Source organism: Myodes glareolus, chromosome 3, assembly GCF_982192425.1.
Source record: "Myodes glareolus chromosome 3, mMyoGla1.1, whole genome shotgun sequence".
NCBI lineage: Eukaryota > Metazoa > Chordata > Mammalia > Rodentia > Cricetidae > Myodes > Myodes glareolus.
Window position 1 is genome coordinate 99,562,084 of NC_142028.1, and position 18,424 is coordinate 99,580,507.

The window sequence follows — 18,424 nt, forward strand, 5'->3', positions numbered from 1 at the left end:
AGGAACTGAATCAAATGGACTTAACAGACATCTATAGAACACTCCACCCAAATAGGAAAGAGTATACCTTCTTCTCTGCAGCTCATGGAACCTTCTCGAAAATTGACCACATACTTGGTAACAAAGCAAACTTCCACAGATACAAAAAAATATTAGTGACCACCTGTGTCTTGTCAGATCACCATGGATTAAAATTAGAATTCAACAACAATGGTACCCCCAGGAAGCCAACAAACTCATGGAAGTTGAACAGTCAACTACTAAATCACCCCTGGGTCAAGGAAGAAATAAAGAAAGAAATTAAAGTCTTCCTTGAATATAATGAAAACAAAGACACAACGTATTCAAACCTATGGGACACTATGAAAGCAGTGCTAAGAGGAAAGTTCATAGCACTAAGTGCCCACCTAAAGAAAACAGAGAAAGCACACATTGGAGACTTAACAACACACTTGAAAGCTCTAGAAAAAAAAGAAGCTGATTTACCCAGGAGGAGTAGAAGACTGGAAATAATCAAACTGAGGGCTGAAATCAACAAAATAGAAACACAGAAAACAATTCAAAGAATCAATGAAGCAAAAAGCTGGTTCTTGGAGAAAATTAACAAGATTGACAAACCCCTATCCAAACTAATCAAACGGCAGAGAGAGAACTTGCAAATTAATAGGATCAGAAATGAAAAGGGGGACATAACCACAGACACAGAGGAAATTCAGAGAATCATTAGATCTTACTACGAAAGTTTATATGCCACAAAGTTGGAAAATGTAAAAGAAATGGACATTTTTTTAGATAAGTACCATATACCAAAGTTGAACCAAGACCAGGTGAACAATCTAAATAGACCTGTTAGTCGTGACGAACTAGAAGCTGTTATCAAAAATCTTCCTACCAAAAAAAGCCCAGGACCAGATGGTTTCAATGCAGAATTCTACCAGAACTTTCAGGAAGAGCTAATACCTATACTCCTTAATGTATTCCACAATATAGAAACAGAAGAGTCACTGCCTAACTCCTTTTATGAAGCTACAGTTACCCTAATACCAAAACCACACAAAGACACAACCAAGAAAGAGAATTACAGGCCAATCTCACTCATGAACATCGACGCGAAAATTCTCAATAAAATACTGGCAAACCGAATCCAAGAGCACATTAGAAAAATTATCCATTATGATCAAGTCGGCTTCATTCCAGAGATGCAGGGCTGGTTCAACATACGCAAATCTATCAATGTAATCCATCATATAAATAAACTGAAAGAAAAAAACCATATGATCATCTCACTAGATGCTGAAAAAGCATTTGACAAAATTCAACACCCATTTATGATAAAGGTGTTGGAGAGACTGGGGATACAAGGATCATACCTAAATATAATTAAAGCAATATACAGCAAGCCGACAGCTAACATCAAACTGAATGGAGAGAAACTCAAAGCCTTTCCACTAAAATCAGGAACACGACAAGGCTGTCCACTCTCTCCATACCTCTTCAATATAGTGCTTGAAGTTCTAGCAATAGCAATAAGACAACATAAGGGGATCAAGGGGATTCGAATTGGAAAGGATGAAGTTAAACTTTCGTTATTTGCTGACGAAATGATAGTGTACATAAGCGACCCCAAAAACTCTACCAAAGAACTCCTACAGCTGATAAACACCTTTAGTAACGTGGCAGGATACAAGATCAACTCCAAAAAATCAGTGGCCCTCCTATACACAAAGGATAAAGAAGCAGAGAGGGAAATCAGGGAAGCATCACCCTTCATGATAGCCATAAATAGCATAAAATATCTTGGGGTTACTCTAACCAAGGAAGTGAAAGACCTATTTGACAAAACCTTTAAGTCTTTGAAGAAAGAAATTGAGGAGGATACCAGAAAATGGAAAGACCTCCCCTGCTCTTGGATTGGGAGAATCAACATAGTAAAAATGGCAATTCTACCAAAAGCAATCTATAGATTCAATGCAATCCCCATCAAAATCCCATCAAACTTCTTCACAGACCTTGAGAGAACAATAATCAAGTTTATATGGCAAAACAAAAAACCCAGGATAGCCAAAACAATCTTATACAATAAAAGAACTTCTGGAGGCATTACCATCCCTGACTTCAAACTCTATTATAGAGCTACAGTATTGAAAACAGCTTGGTATTGGCATAAGAACAGAGAAGTCGACTTATGGAATCGAATAGAAGACCCAGATATTAACCCACAAACTTATGAACACCTAATTTTCGACAAGGGAGCTAAAGGTATACAATGGAAGAAGGAAAGCATCTTTAACAAATGGTGCTGGCATAACTGGATGTCAACCTGTAAAAAAATGAAAGTAGATCCATATCTATCACCATGCACAAAAATCAAGTCCAAATGGATTAAAGACATCAACATTAATCCGTCCACTTTGAACCTGATAGAAGAGAAAGTGGGAAGTAGTCTACAAGATTTAGGCACAGGAGGCCTCTTCCTAAGTAGGACCCCAGCAGCACAGACAATAAGAGAAACAATGAATAAATGGGATCTACTGAAACTGGGAAGCTTCTGTAAAGCAAAGGATTCTGTCAGTAGGACAAAAAGGCTGCCTTCTGACTGGGAGAAGATCTTCACCAACCCCTCATCAGACAAAGGTCTGATCTCCAAAATATACAAAGAACTCAAGAAACTAGGCACTAAAACTCTAATTAACCCAATTAAAAAATGGGGTACTGAACTTAACAGAGAATTCACAACAGATGAACTTCGAATGGCCAGAAGACACTTAAGGTCATGCTCAACCTCCCTAGCGATCAGGGAAATGCAAATCAAAACCACTTTGAGATACCATCTTACACCTGTCAGAATAGCTAAAGTCAAAAACACCAACGATAGCCTATGCTGGAGAGGATGTGGGGTGAGGGGAACACTCATCCATTGTTGGTGGGAATGCAAACTCGTGCAGCCACTGTGGAAATCAGTGTGGCGGTTTCTCAGGAAACTGGGAGTCAACCTCCCTCAGGACCCAGCAATACCACTCTTGGGAATATACCCTAAAGATTCCCTAACATACTACAAAAGCATTTGTTCAACTATGTTCATAGCTGCACTATTTGTAATAGCCAGATCATGGAAACAACCTAGGTGCCCCTCAATAGAAGAATGGTTAAAAAAGGTGTGGAACATATATACATTAGAGTTTTACTCGGCGGTAAAAAACAATGACATCTTGAATTTTGCATGCAAATGGATGGAAATAGAAAACGCTTTACTGAGTGAGGCAAGCCAGACCCAAAAAGAGGAACACGGTATGTATTCACTCATAAGTGGATTCTAACCATAATTAAAGGTCTTTGAGCCTATTATTCGTGATCCTAGAGAAGCTAAATAAGAAGATGAACCTGATGAAGATTATTTAGCTATCCACCAGGAGGTAGGAAATATACATGAGTCCCAGGTAACCTCGGGTGCATGGGGGGGTGGGAGGGTCGATGGAGGGGGAGAGGACTAGAGAGAAGGGAGTAGGGGAGGAACGGGGAAAGCTTGGTGGCCGGGGATGGGGGGGGAGGGAGGTAGGGTGAATATGGGATCAGGGAACAATATATTTCAACTAAGGGAGCCATTTTAGGGTTTACAGGAGACTTGATTATATATGGGATCCCAGGTCCAAGGAGAAATCCCCCTGATTGCTCTCTGGACAGAGGAGAGGGTGCCTGAATCGGCCGTGGCCCATGACCATACTGATGTATATTTTGCTTATCACCATAGATCCTTCCTCTGGCGAAGGACGGCTATGCAGTCGGAGGCCCACATTGGAGCACCGGATTGAGCCCCCCGAGGTCCGGAGGGGGAGCGGAAGGAGGAGGAACATGAAAAACGAAATCAGTACTGCGAGGGATGCTATCACCCACTGATACAAGGGAATGGATCTGATGAGAGTTTACCAGGGCCAGCCGGACTGGGACTGAACGAGGACGTGATCTAGCCAGATTCTCGGAATTTGGCCGGATTCTCTGACTGTGGCTGGCCCGGGGTCTTTCTGAAAAGCCATTGACTATGACACTGGGACCTGTTTCCTCTGCATATGCTGGATTTTGGGGATCCAGTCTGTTTGGACGCTCGCCTTCCTGGACCTGGAGGGAGGGGGAGGGAGCTGGAGCTTCCCACAGGGCAGGAAACCCTGACTGCCCTGGGGGACGGAGGGGAAGGAGGGGGGGAGTGGGGGTAGTGGGAGGGTGTTGGGAGGGGGGGCGGAAATGGAAACTTTTATAATTTAATTAAATTTACTAAAAAAAAAAAACTGGGTTATGTGGTTAATGAGTAACAATGATAATTCTATCAATGATGTCACAGCTTAAGGGAAAATGACTGGAAATTGTCATCGTTTATTAATGATGACTAAAAGATGAACAAGAAGTAGTGAAACACATGCCCCAAAATAAAAGTGATATCATCTATGTTTTAGAACATCATGAATGTATCCCTGCTCCCTGCTTACTAAATTTTGTATAAAAAAAGAAGTATTATGGCGCTAGTCAATCAGGCTGCTAAGTTCTCCTGATCACCATGGTCTGGCTCGCCTCTTTCCCTCACTAACTCCTTATATCCTCTGTTGGAACCTGTCCACTGCTGGGGATGTCTCGCAAATCAGACCAAAACAACAAAAAACAAAAACAGGTTATATTATATTTAGGTGCTTAAGAAAGAAAAGAAAATGGGTAAGACAGTCATTGAAAAATAACTGCTATAAAGATAATTAAGCAAAGTCTTTAAAGAAAGAGTAAAGTAATATAAAAAGAATAAGCCATGTAAAGATGAGAAATACACAGTGAGTCTGAATCCTGTGTGGTGTTTTGTTGACTTTAAGTATTTGGATGCTAATGAGCAAACAACAGATGCTGAGAGACTTGGAACTGTAAAAGGAATTGCTGAATTAAACCGATCTAGAGATTTTAGGAATGTTTTAACTTTAAAGTGAAATTCAAAAATTGTATTACATTAAGGGAGAGGTTATGCTTTAGTTTCCACAGCTGAGGAATCTCTCAAAATTAATTGAGACCTGATTTGATTGAGGAGAGAGCCCATTCAATGTAGACTATAGACATAAAGAAAGAAACCAAGAATTACATGTGGTGTATATGCTAATCCCTTGACATGGAAACAGCTCTAAAACTAAATGAGACATCATAAATCTTATTGCTTGCAGAGTCTTTATGACTTATATTACATGCAATCCTTTCATATGACATGGATAGAGTTTTGAATATAAAGTACAAACCAACTTATAAAAGTTGACAAATGTCTTTTCCCTCCTTAAACGTAAAACAAAACACCAATATTTTGCTAGCTTGTATATTACACACAGTCCATACTTGTGTTAATGTAGATACGTATGTTATCTTTGAAAGTTTGTGTGTTTTTAGAGCAAGGGGACCAGACACCATTGAAAATGGGTGGCCCAAATAATCCAGTGTTTCAGAGTGCTTCTGTTGCAATTTCCTCAGAGTTCTGCATTCATAACACTTTTAAGTCTGCTTACTGAGATAGTCAAGCCTCACAGACTCTCTAGCCAGGATTTCAAACAAGCCTTGCACCTTCCCATTATACAGAGAATGGTCAACAAATATTATGGCTAGTTTTCTTATGAATTTACCATTATATCAACTATCTCAGGGTGTCCTCTGGATGCTGTCACCCCTAAACAACAGGATGCACTCGAGAAAATACAATATCTACATTCCCAAAAGATGGGGTGAGTGGATTTGGGACATTTGGGAGGTTATGGATGTTTGTCTTCATTTAGTGGGAACATAGGAATATAGGATAAAAAGAAAAATATTCATCTCAAATATTTTACACTGGTTTGGATTTTTGTATATTGATACAAATTTATCATCATTTTTGTTATATAGTATAAAAGGTTTTATTCTTATTTGAAGTATTGTACCTATAAAGTTCATTTTAAAATGCAATATAAAGTTCTAGCTCTTGATAGCTATTGTTACAAACTGTTTAGGATAATTTAATATGCAGGTTAGTAGTTGTTCATTTATAAAAATCAAACTTGTTGGTATATTGGGTATGTTTTAAAGCTTACCCAGAGATATTTTAGATAGTCTTACTATGTTAAAGCTAAAACATTTCTGTTTTATGGATATAAATGGAAAAATGTTGCAGAATATTGGTTTAAGCATACCAAGATGTGTTGAATTTGTTTATGTTATGGAATATTTGATTAATTATATAAAGATGTTCTGCAGTTCACCCTGCCTGCTTAAGGCATAAAATTGATGTAATAAAAAGCTGAATAACCAACAGCAAGAGAGAAGTTATAGGCGGAACTTCTGGGCAAGAAACATAAGTAGGAAGACAAATTTAGGCTTGGGAATCAAGTAAAGGAGGCAACAGAAAGATGACAATGGGGCCAGACAGACAGACATGGTGGAAGCAGGAAAGTAGGACTCAAAGAATGAAAGTTAAGAATCTCTGAGGCAAAATGTTGTTGAGTAGAAACAGGTTAAATTAAATTAAAAGAGCTAGTGGGACAAGGCTAAGCTATGGTCAAGCATTCATGATTAATAATAAGTCTGCATGTCTTTATTTGGGAGCTGGTTGGTGGCCCAAAGAAATTTCCAACTCCCCAGTACAGTTCATTATCCTAGTAAAACCTTCTTATCATATGTTATAACATTCATTGTATACTTCCTTTACCATAAATTTCAGTATGTTATAAGCCATTAAATGAAATGCAATACATAAATATTTAGCTTAGGCTCCAGGCATTTAAAAATTTCTCAATAAACGATAACTAATATACTAAATATGTCCTTCAACAGCATATGTCTGCTACTTATATAAATATTCAAAGTGTCTTCCTGGTTAACTTTGAGTAACTTCCTTCTACACAATTTCTAGAAAATTAAGAAATTTGACCACCATCCTCAGTAACAGATATTTTTACTATTAAGCATAAAAGTTCATATAATTAATCATCTTCTTATAAGAAACAAATATCTCACCATGGCAACATCTGAAAAAGTCACATTAAAAGTGCCACACCGCTCAGTATTGATTACTCATTATTCATTCTCTCTCTCTCTCTCTCTCTCTCTCTCTCTCTCTCTCTCTCTCTCTCTCTCCCTCTTTTACACACACCACACACACACACATGCACATTTACCAAATATAGCTTATTTATCAATTTTATTTTATTAACTTGATTTTTGAAATATGTTTCAACCTCATTTACTTTTCCTTCCTTTTTAGTGAAGTTGTCATAATAAATTAGCATCAACTTTTCATTGGACGAAATTTGATCACAAACCTGAATTTAAAGGACACCAGATAAAAATTCTTCCATTATATACCGTGATTATTATAATATAGACAAAATGTTAACGAGGCAGACATTGCTCTCCATGCTCACTTTTCACCACCTGTCAGTTCCACCGTGTTCTAAGATCCCTTCCTTCTTCTCACTGTTTCCTCCACCATGGAATTTTTCATCTCTACATCGGACACCTCTTCCACCTGATCATTGGCTTCTTTCCACGGCTTGCACAGCCTGCTTTATTATCCCGCTGAAGACCACTTGCTCGGGAGTGGCACTGAACACAGTAGGATGGGCTATCCCACACCAATTATTAATCAAGAAAATTTCCCAGACTTGCCCACAAGCCAATTTGATTGAGGCATTTTCTCAAATGAGGTTCCCTTGTCCGGATGACGAGTTTGTGTCAAGTTGACAGAAATAACTATAATCAGCGAGTATTTTCTTCCGTCCTTTTCTAACTTAGTTTTTTCAACAAGTTCTCTAGCTGAACCTGGAGGTAATCAAACCTACGAGACTAGCTAGTCAGCAGTTCAAAGGAATCCTGATTTCAGCTCCCAATACTGGGATCACAAGAGTATGCCTTCTTTTACAGGTTTTATGAGGGTGCTGGGAGTAAAACTCAGGCCACCATGCTTGCATGGCAAGAACCCTGCCAATTAAACATTCTTCTCAGACTCTGATTTTTAAGATTTTAATGAATTTAATATTTTAATATTTTGATTATATTTTTTCTCTATTTCTCTATATAAATTACTTAGAAATATAAATTATATCTAACGTTGTCATTGAGTCCTATGCTTCTGCTTTTAGGCATCTGAGATCTATTTGATGCACAAGAGAAGAAACATTTCTAGAAAATTCCATTAAGGTTACTCAGCTCCCAACAATTCTGTGTTTTTGTTTCTCTCTGACCCCAATCCTAAATGCTATGAATTATTTATGTTTTTATTTTAATGTATCCTTCAAGAGTTTGTATTCTGGAGGATGTTGTGGAATTTTATGAAGTTGGGATGTGCAGGAGTGCTTAGGTCTCTGAGGGTGCTGTCCTTACAGGGTAGCATACTTCTTCTGTTATGTTCCCAAGACACAGATTTAGATGAGCAAGTCTTGCACCCTCCCTGATTTCTCTAGCTCACCTTGTGGTAACTTCCTCTCCCACACAGTAGACAATGGGGGACTCAGGGACTACCCAATGTTGAACTTTTGCCCTCCAAATTTCCTTAATAAAGTTTATTTTCAAAGTACCAGTATGAGATATTTCACTTTGTTAAAAGAAACTAATATTAAACATTCTTAGTGCTTGGAAAATGAAATCTGTTATCTGCCTATCTGTCTTGTATCCAGTCATTGATCTATCCAGCCCCTGCCCTGTAAGTGAATAAAATCCCCATGTAAGTCCAATGAAAGAGTTATTTCCCAAATATCAGAGAAAATACCTTAAGGTTCCAGCAAGTCTATTTTACATCAACATTTCAATGCATACATGAACATCCTGTGTAAAATGCTTTTGAGTATCTAATCACTTCACATTCTGAACATGAAGAATTAAATTCTCTTTTAAGTATCTCATCACGTCACAGTGCGAGCATGAAAAATAATTCTCCATTTCCTTGAATTTTATGAATCCTTCACAAAGTCACAGTAGCTGCTGCTGGTCAGTTCGGCAAAACCTACAGTCTAATAAACTGTAATTTTATCTTTAAAGTACATCCCTAGTAGTTTAAATTGTATAAAATTAGAATTAATGATGCATACGACATACACAGTCTTCTTCTTTCAAGTATATAGTTACTCTTGAACTCTTTGATTCCTGATTCTTCATGGCAAAGATTAGTCTGTTCTACCACTGACTGACATTCTAATTTTTCTCAGTTTATAAAAATAAAACTGACAAAACGCCAAAAACTGCCAACTCCAGATCAATTTTTAATCCTGTGACAGGGAAAGAGAGAGTATGTACATGGATTCAGTAAGGTCAGGCAACAAAACATTTGATGGAACAGAAAACATTGCATGGACTCAGAAGATTCCCAGGATTCCAGATACTTCATTTTCTTTCACAAACTGTGGATTAGATGTACCTTAACGAAACAGTAAGCCACTAATTCTTCTGAAAGAGGACACACAACAACAAATCAATGTTTTCCTTTTATTTTCTAGTAAGTCAAAGTTCACTATCTACTTTGTATTATTTTTAGGTTATTTGAGAACCATGTTAAATGTCTGATGATTACATCTGAGAAAGCACCGTGAAGGCAAATACTGTTTTTGCAGCATGCACTCCTCTGTTTCCAATAACCTCAGTTTCCCCTACCCCCCCCCCCCAGATACACACACTGCTTAGTAAGGTTTTGCAGACCATCAATCCATTTTTGAATAGACTTCTTTTTCTTTGCTATATCATTCTACCACTGATGAGTAAGAATAATAAAATACACCACCTATATTTGCTCACAATAGGAATATACTAACTTTGAATAGAAATAACGTTCTCATCATTTAGAATATGCTACTAAAATGTACATGATGGAGCATAATCAAGCCTCAATAAATACCATTCTGTCTGCACATGATCTTGAGCACAAACTGCCGCTTAGCTCTCTAAATACACATGCTCAGAACAAACATTTGTAAATTTGCTTTCACTCACTTTGTGCCACCGATCTGACCTTCTAAATCTGTGACCTCCCGAAACAAAGCAAGACAGCAACATCATAAAGGACAAGATGATATGAATGAGTTGTGATTATTCTTCACTAGGAAGGTGGAAAAGAGATTCGATACTATTAGAACCATGAAGGTGGCTCACAACTGTCCAGACATGTCCAGAATAGCATCCAAGACTAAATCTCACACTCCATGCACAAGTGACACCAAGCACGAGAGTAAAGGAGACATCCTGACAACTACATCTGTTACTAAAATAGATACTGTGACAAATAAAAATAGAACCAACAAGCCCAGTAATGGGATTAAGATAGAGCATAGGAAACTAATGACTGAGGATAAAGACAAACACCGTGAAGGTGGCAGGCAGTGTGACAAATGAAATGCTTGGATAAGCAAAATCCAGGAGAGCAGACAGCTTAAAGACCCAAAACTAAGACTAAGACAAATCTGTCAGCAACACAGATAGCATCGCACTGTGCCACAAGACAATACTAAATTATACATGTTAATGATGGATCAGCTCAGCAAAGTCCCAAACAGAACAAAAGGAATGAAATGGAAAAATACCAAACCTTGCTGCAGTGTTTGATACAGACCATTATTTAAAAGCACATGCAATACACATGCTATACTCTGCTAGGGATGGGATGCATGACCTCAGAAAGAATAACAGCATACAATTAAACACTAACCATTTTCTAACATCTTCCTTTAGTTACTAGGAAATAACCACTTCCATATAGAATCATGAACTCAGCAGTAACCATCTTGAGCAAAATAACATCAGGGGTTGTGCTGGCTACATCAACTGGGAATGAGACAGTGTCATTTTGAAAGAGGGAACCCCAGTTGAGGAAATGCACTCACTACATTAGTCTATTGGCAAGTCTGTGGTGCATTTTCTTGATTGATGATTGGTATAGGAGGTCTCACCTCACTGTGGGCAATCCCACACCTGGGTTACCAGTCCTAGATACTGTAAGAAAGTAAGCTGAGAAAGCTATGGATGCTTTCTCTCCAGCAAGCCAGGATGTCCTCCTGCACAGCCTCTGCTCTTGCTTCTCCCCTACTAAGAATCATACTGGTCAACACCCATGCATGTCAGCCCTCACTTCATCTCATTCGTCTACTCAATGTCTTTTCATTATCTTTCCTAAAGACCCGAACTTAAGACCTCCACTATCCATTCCTTATCTTCTCAAACTAATTTATAAGGATTTTGCTGTTGTTGTTACTTGGTTGTTTTTGCTATTTGTTAACTATATAAAACACATTTACAGAGAGATAGAAAAAGAGAGATTGAACTCCGACTTATAGAAGCAAGGCCTTTATAGCTAACTAAGCACAAATCAGTAAGTGTTGAGAAAATAAGTGGATGATTAAAGAATGAATTCCATCACTTAGATAACAAGCACACAAAAGATTTGTATTTTGACCTAGCATTTTTAATATGCTTATTCTCTCCACAATTTTATCCAAGCAAATGTGTCTCAAATTTCAAAAGAACTGTCTACCACAACTGACTACTTACTTCTCCTAGCAGAACTGGAAAAAATTTAAATGTGAGGATTTATGTGCTTATAAAATTAATGTATATTAAATAAGGAGAAAAAGAATAATTAGGATTTCACATGCAGTACTGGCAGGATAAAGAATATACGTGGTGATTTGAGAGAAAATGGAGCCCAAAGGGAATAGCATTATTAGGAGGTGTGGCCTTGTTAGAGGAAGAATGTCACTGTGGGGGCAGGCTTTGGGGTGTCTTTTGCTCAAGTTTCCCTCAGTGTGACTGTCAGTCAACTTTCTGTTGCACCAAGTCTGCCTGTATGTTGCTATTCTTCTCATCATGATGATAATGGACTGAACTTCTAAAATTGTTAAGTGTGCCTCCTCGAGTAAATGTTTTTTCTGTCTTTTTCTACTTCCCGTGTAGATTCTCCTGTATAAATTGGGAGCATAGGGGACCTTGTGGGAGGGATGAAGCGGGGAGAGAAGAGGCAGGGAGGGGAGCAGAGAAAAACTGTAGAGCTAATTAAAAGTCAATAAAAAATATTTTTTCTGTAAAAGAGCTGTTGTGATCATGATGTCTCTTCATAGCAATAGTAACCCTAACTAAGACTGTATATTGTTGGCAAAATTTAAAAAAAAAAAAAAGTGTTGCTGTTCTAATTTCAAAAAGGATAACTGCTTTCTAAGGAAATAATACATGGATTTTCAATGCTAGAAGAGAAAAGTTACCAAAGTTCTCTATGTTAACTTTATATCATGAAAAAACATCATGGAGGAGAGTTACCTTAAAGGAGCAGGACAATTAAAACACATAAATACTTATTAAGTAAACATCCATTCACTGAGACATCAATGTTCTTACAGAACTGATACACAAAACACCTATAGAAGTGCAGAATTAAACTTCACTACGAGATACAGTCCACAACACACACAGAGAAAGAACATTTCTGACTCTGTTTTTGAAGAATTGATTTACAGAGAATTAAAAAACACATCACAAGTTATGTATGCAATAAGTATGAGAAAGTGAGGCTGAGGGGAAAAAAAACAAAGAAAACCCAACTCTCTGATCAGAATCTATGGTTCTAAACAACTAAGAACTACAGACAATTTGTAATTATAAATATTTTGATATCTTTAAGACACATAAAATGAGCATTCTGTGCAAAAGAAAACTAAATACATACTTTGTGGCCAGGTGGCAAAAGAGAAGCAATTGGAAATCATGTGATTATTCTGAAATTTGTAATACAAAGCTCAGCGTGTTTGAACTTCAAGTCTCACAGAGTGAGCTCAAAGGAGCTTACAAGATAAACCTGATTCACAGACATGGCAGCCAGATTATTACCTGCTGTGACTATCAAGAAACCCCTGCCTGAAAGTCTCAGTTTTTCATTTTTTCATGTTAAAATATTTATGTCTTCTAATAAAATGCATTTTAACTATTACAATTGTCACCCTGTTGCTCAGGTTATGATCAAAGTACCAGCAACAACAACAGCATCCGAGAAAAAACAGAAATGCACAATCTCAGGCCCCATCAGGACTCAGCGATTCAGATTCAGAATTTTAATCAGATATTTTGGTGAATGACTGCACATCAAAACATAGACTCATTGCTCTATTATTTGCTTCCCTGGAAGTAATTTATTAAACATTTATTTTATCTAACAATAGGATATTTTTACACTATTCTGAAAAAAAAAAAGAACAAGATCCTAGCATGACTTTCAAAAGCTACTATTGAAAATCAAGATTGGAAAGGAAGTTATTCATTTGAGACAGAGCCAAAATTGTAAACTTACACCTAAAACTATAGTCAAAATTTCTGAAGAACTAAGTGTAAACTCAGTGTAAATCCAATACAAGGTATCATCAGAGAAAATCCAATACAAGGTAACAAGGGTAAAATGTCAAAGGAGGGGGAAAAAATGAGAGAGAAACAGAACATTATTTGTGGATTTCCTTATTAATGTACTGGGTTTAAATTTAGCAATAGATTTATTTTGGAGTGTTTTTGCCTTATAAGTCAACAATAGAGACTTGCACATATATTTTAAAGAAGGAGGGCATGACACAACCAAGCCTGAATTAGACGCTTTGAAAATTCTCATGGTGCTTTAAAACAGAACATTTGGTTTTCTGGGTGTCATGTGTGCAAGTTTCCACTATAAGTACTCTAGAATGATTTCTACCTTCATATTCTATGACTCTAAGATGCTTTAGAACAAGTGTGTGAAATCATGTTAGAAATACATAACGCCAATCAAACTGTGTTAACTTGACACTGAAGATACATCTCTTCCCTACAGAGCAACAGGACCTTAAGATGTCAGTTTGTGGAGGAGCTCTTAACAGCTCATTTAGAATTTGAAGCTCTTCTATTCTTCAAAGGGCAATACCCATTATGTGTAAAATCTGTCTCAGGAATGGTTCCTGAATAAAATATTAATATGTAGAAACTAGAATTATATTATATAGAGAGATGTAAAGTATGTATGCATTCATCAAGAATCAACAGGGTACAATGAGATCTAGATATGTAACATGGAAGTTTTCATTGATCTTACAATATCTATAATATTTATTCAATTTCTGTGTAAATGATACAGTTCTATGACACTCCAAGAAGATATTTCAAAGTATCAATGTCTGTATTTTTACATGTAGAAAACATATTACTTCATAGAATTCCTTCATCCAGAAACAGCACAAAAAGATTTCAAAAACAGCTGGACATGTGAGTGGGGTGAAACATGTCAAGGACAAATTGGTAGAAAGTATAGGCAACATCCAAGAAACCATCAAATCCTCTGGAACTGATTCCAGAAAAATAAAAAGTAAGGAACAGAAAACTTGATCTCCTATACCCCTTTGAGGGTGGTGAGACACTGAGTTCATGTTTAGTTATAGAAAACATTAATAAGTAAAGACTTTAACCAAAATCTCGAAAAAATAAACTTTAAATATTCTGATGTTCATGATTGAATTGCCATCATGTTTTATGGAAGTAGAGTTGTAACAACTGTCCAAATGGACTCTTAGCACTGATGGGCTAGCTGAAGATTATGCATGGTGGGGAGGTACAGTTCACACAATACTTGAATTTGTTGAATGTTTCTCTGAGTTAATTATCTCTTTTTAATCATCTTTCAGTAAATTATTACTTCATTCTCCCCCTTTTCTTTACTCCCTCCAGACTTTTCCATATGCCCTTGCTCACTCTCAAACTCATGCAGTTTTTCCTTTAACTGTTCTCTCTCTCTCTCTCTCTCTCTCTCTCTCTCTCTCTCTCTCTCTCTCTCACACACACACACACGTACACACTACATAAGGATATACATCCCCAAGCATATAAATAACAACTGTTTAGTTTCTGTGTACTTGTATGTAGATAGTGGTATCTTTAGGTATACTTGCAGCATGTGTAGAGATTATTTAGGTGCAACTAAATCCAAAATGTCTGATATTTCTACAGATATTTAAAAGGGTGTATGCCCATAGGATAAGCTCCACAAACAGTCTCTTGAGAGATTGCTTTAGAGTCTCCATGTGCAATATTCTCTAAGGTTCTCAATAACAGCTTTGGAAATCTCTCTTTCCCTGCTATTTGTTTCTAGATAAAACATGTGTAAGTATTCTATTGTTTTTGCTACATTTATGTTCTTCATTGGAGTGCTTAGTAATATAACTACTTATGATTCTCCTTTTGTTCATTTGTCACTGGCTGCAGTACTAAGCCCCTGACCCACAAGTCATTAAAAATACTTAATGAACCAATCATGTTCTTTGATAGTTTATGCTCTGTTTCTTTGCTATTTGGCCAAATTATTTGCTATTTGTATTCTAGAGCCAGGTATTAGTGGGGCTTGCTGATCTAATCATCGACTGGGGAATCAATGACTTCAAGTTCAAATGCAGACACCATCACGTCTGTTCTGAATATATGAGGTTGTTTATAAAAGCACTCACCATAACACTCAAATAAGCCTGGAAGCTACACACTAGTGCCCGAGCACAAAGACAGCCTTCTTGCAGCTATGCTTGTGGCAATTTTCAATACTCTTCTAATGGAAGTTTGATCTGCAACAGAAAAAGGCGAAGAGCAAGTGGCCTCGCTTGCCCTACAGTAAGAATTGCTTTGACTTCTTGGAATACAAGAGTCAGCAAAGGGAAGATTTCAAGGTCACTTTCTTCACCTTTCAATCCTATGATTTCATATTAGAAGATCAGGCTTTCCCGTGTTGTCAGCTTTTCTGTGTTGACAATTCTCTGTGGGAAAGTCAATGTCACTTCTACGTTTAATAATGGCCCACAGTGAGGAATGTACTACTAACATAATGAATGTGATGTGTAAGTTCAAATAAACAAGGATGATAAATACAAGCTATGCCTGAAATTCTTTAAAGCTGCTACTAGACACTAAAGACAAAGAAATGATAAGGGAAGTCTGTATCCATCAATGGTCAAGCATTCTACTATGAAATTTGAATATTCAGTACTGTGCTTAGCAATATGGAACCCAATTCTAGTCATTAAAAATCTACTGATGTAACTATCTAATGAAATGTACAAATCAATATAAAAATATCTAAGGATTCCTTCTGGCAAAATCAGTATATCATAATGTTCCTTTTTGATTTCATACTTAATGATGAATCTGTATGAAATTTTTATATTAAAACAATTAAGTAAACTATAAAGTCAATATAGAGACATTAGGTTTGGACATAGTTTTTGAAAATTTCTCAAAACATTTTTCAGACAATTTTATTCTTCGGTAACACAAAACCTATTGATTTTATTGTGAAAGAGTTGCTTTTCTTATGACCTGGCTCACAAACAAAAACACTTGAGTACCCTTCTCAACACTCCAACTTATAGTCCATCTTTACAGTATAACTCCTTGTGTCTCCCAAACATTAGTAGTCATTATTGTGAGCCCATAATGAGGTAGGAGCTTTGAGAGGGGGTTTTCCTTCATGATCATGAATAAAGAACCTCATATGAGTCTATAGCCTAAATCAAATGTGCAAGTTATCTTAACTATTAAATTACTCTTCTTAGCCAGCTAAAGAAATTTCTTTCTGCAATAAACAGTAGTTAGTGCAGGGAATCAAAAATGATCAAAGTGATAAAATTAATTGATTTGTGTGATCAGTCTAAAATAGAACATCAACATCAGCCACCCCAAGGTTCAGGAGGAATGGGCAGAAAAATTCTAAGAGCCAGAGGGTAAGGTATGCTGTAAAATGCCATCGTCTAGACATAACATGGTCAAAGTACTTAGGAACTCTGTGAAACTACAATTACCTTTAGAAACAAGCCAACAAGGGAGGACATATCAGGCAACACTGACTAAAATCAGTGGAGAGAGAGAGAGAGACAGAGAGACAGAGAGAGAGCGTGCACACGAGCAAGAAGATGGGAAGATGTATTGGGAAAAATGTCACAGAGAATGGAAGGGAAAGATGGGGAACGGGGATTGTAAATATGCATGAAATAGCTAAATAATTAATAAAAGATATCCTGAAAAATCAATGAGCACTCTTTTCATTCTTTCACACATGACTCAATCATATGCAAAGTGCAGAAACAGTTAATAACATATTGTCTCAGAACATCCCTGATTGTAGTATTTTCCAGATTCTAAGATACATCTTGAGCCATCAACATGCGTTCAAAGAGTAACAAAAGATTTTCATAACTGTATGAATAAGTTACAGCCTAATCCTGCCAGAAGCTCATAGTAATCCAAACCCTATCCCATACCTCAGTCAATATACAAGTACAGAACTATCCAAATGAACATATAAAATTATAGCAAATATGAGAAGATAAGTCAATAAAACCTCAGGTTAGCATAGTCAAGTTATACAACCCATCTTTCCAATAAACATCGATCAAATTTATGCTACATAGATGGTGGTGAATGAAATGGAGAAAAAAATGAAAGAAGTTAGAAAATAAATACAATCTCTTATCACTATTCAAATATGATCACAAAGATTTCACTGAGAGTTAAAGGTCTAAAGGAAAGGAAAAAAGAATTGACCATGGGAAAAAATTAGTAAGTGTAAAAGTTCAACGGGTAGAAGGCATATGGTATGCTAAGGAAAAGCAACAAGCTCTGGTGCTAGGTAAATATGGTGATGACGAGAGAGGATGGTGGAAAGACAGATTGCATTAGTCTCTGTAGGCAATTTACTGTGAGATAGGAGCCAAGGGAGGATTAAGGCCAGGAGAGAACATCATAGCCTTTTCCTTTGCTGGCTGAGACTAGGATGTTTGCAAGAAGCAGCTATCTTTTACAACTAAATAATGTGTGCAGAATACTCCAACCCCAGCTTCCTGAAAATAGCATGGTCTCATCCCCCGCTAAAAAGATTCCCTACAGAATGTGCTGTGCTTTCCAGATGCTGTATATGCATCTCCATAGTATCACATGGCATGGCCCGCCCAGCCCCAGCTTTTCTGTACATGTACCTGTTGTTTTCTCATTCCCATTGTCTCGGCAGGTAAATATCAAAGTCTTGCAGTTTTCAGCAACAAGGAGACATAATGTAATACATATTTTAATAGAAACACACTGTAGATAATGAGCTATACTTATATGAGATTCACTGTGTGAAGACAGAGACAGTGTATAATGGTATTACATAAACCAAAGAGCTAGGGGGAGAGAGAGTAGAGAAGGAACCAAAAGAGTAATAGGGAGCAGTCAGAGAAACTGTTAGATTTTGAGTAAAGCTTGAATATAGAGGCAATAATTTTTCTAATAAATCTGATGTTAGCAGTAACAAAATGATTACATCTGATGATGCCCAGGTCTTTGGTTAAGCAGGAGAGTGATCCAGAAGATATTAAATGATATGAAGAGCCTTTATTAAGAGTTAGTTGAGAAAATTAGTTTATAACACCTTAGGTTG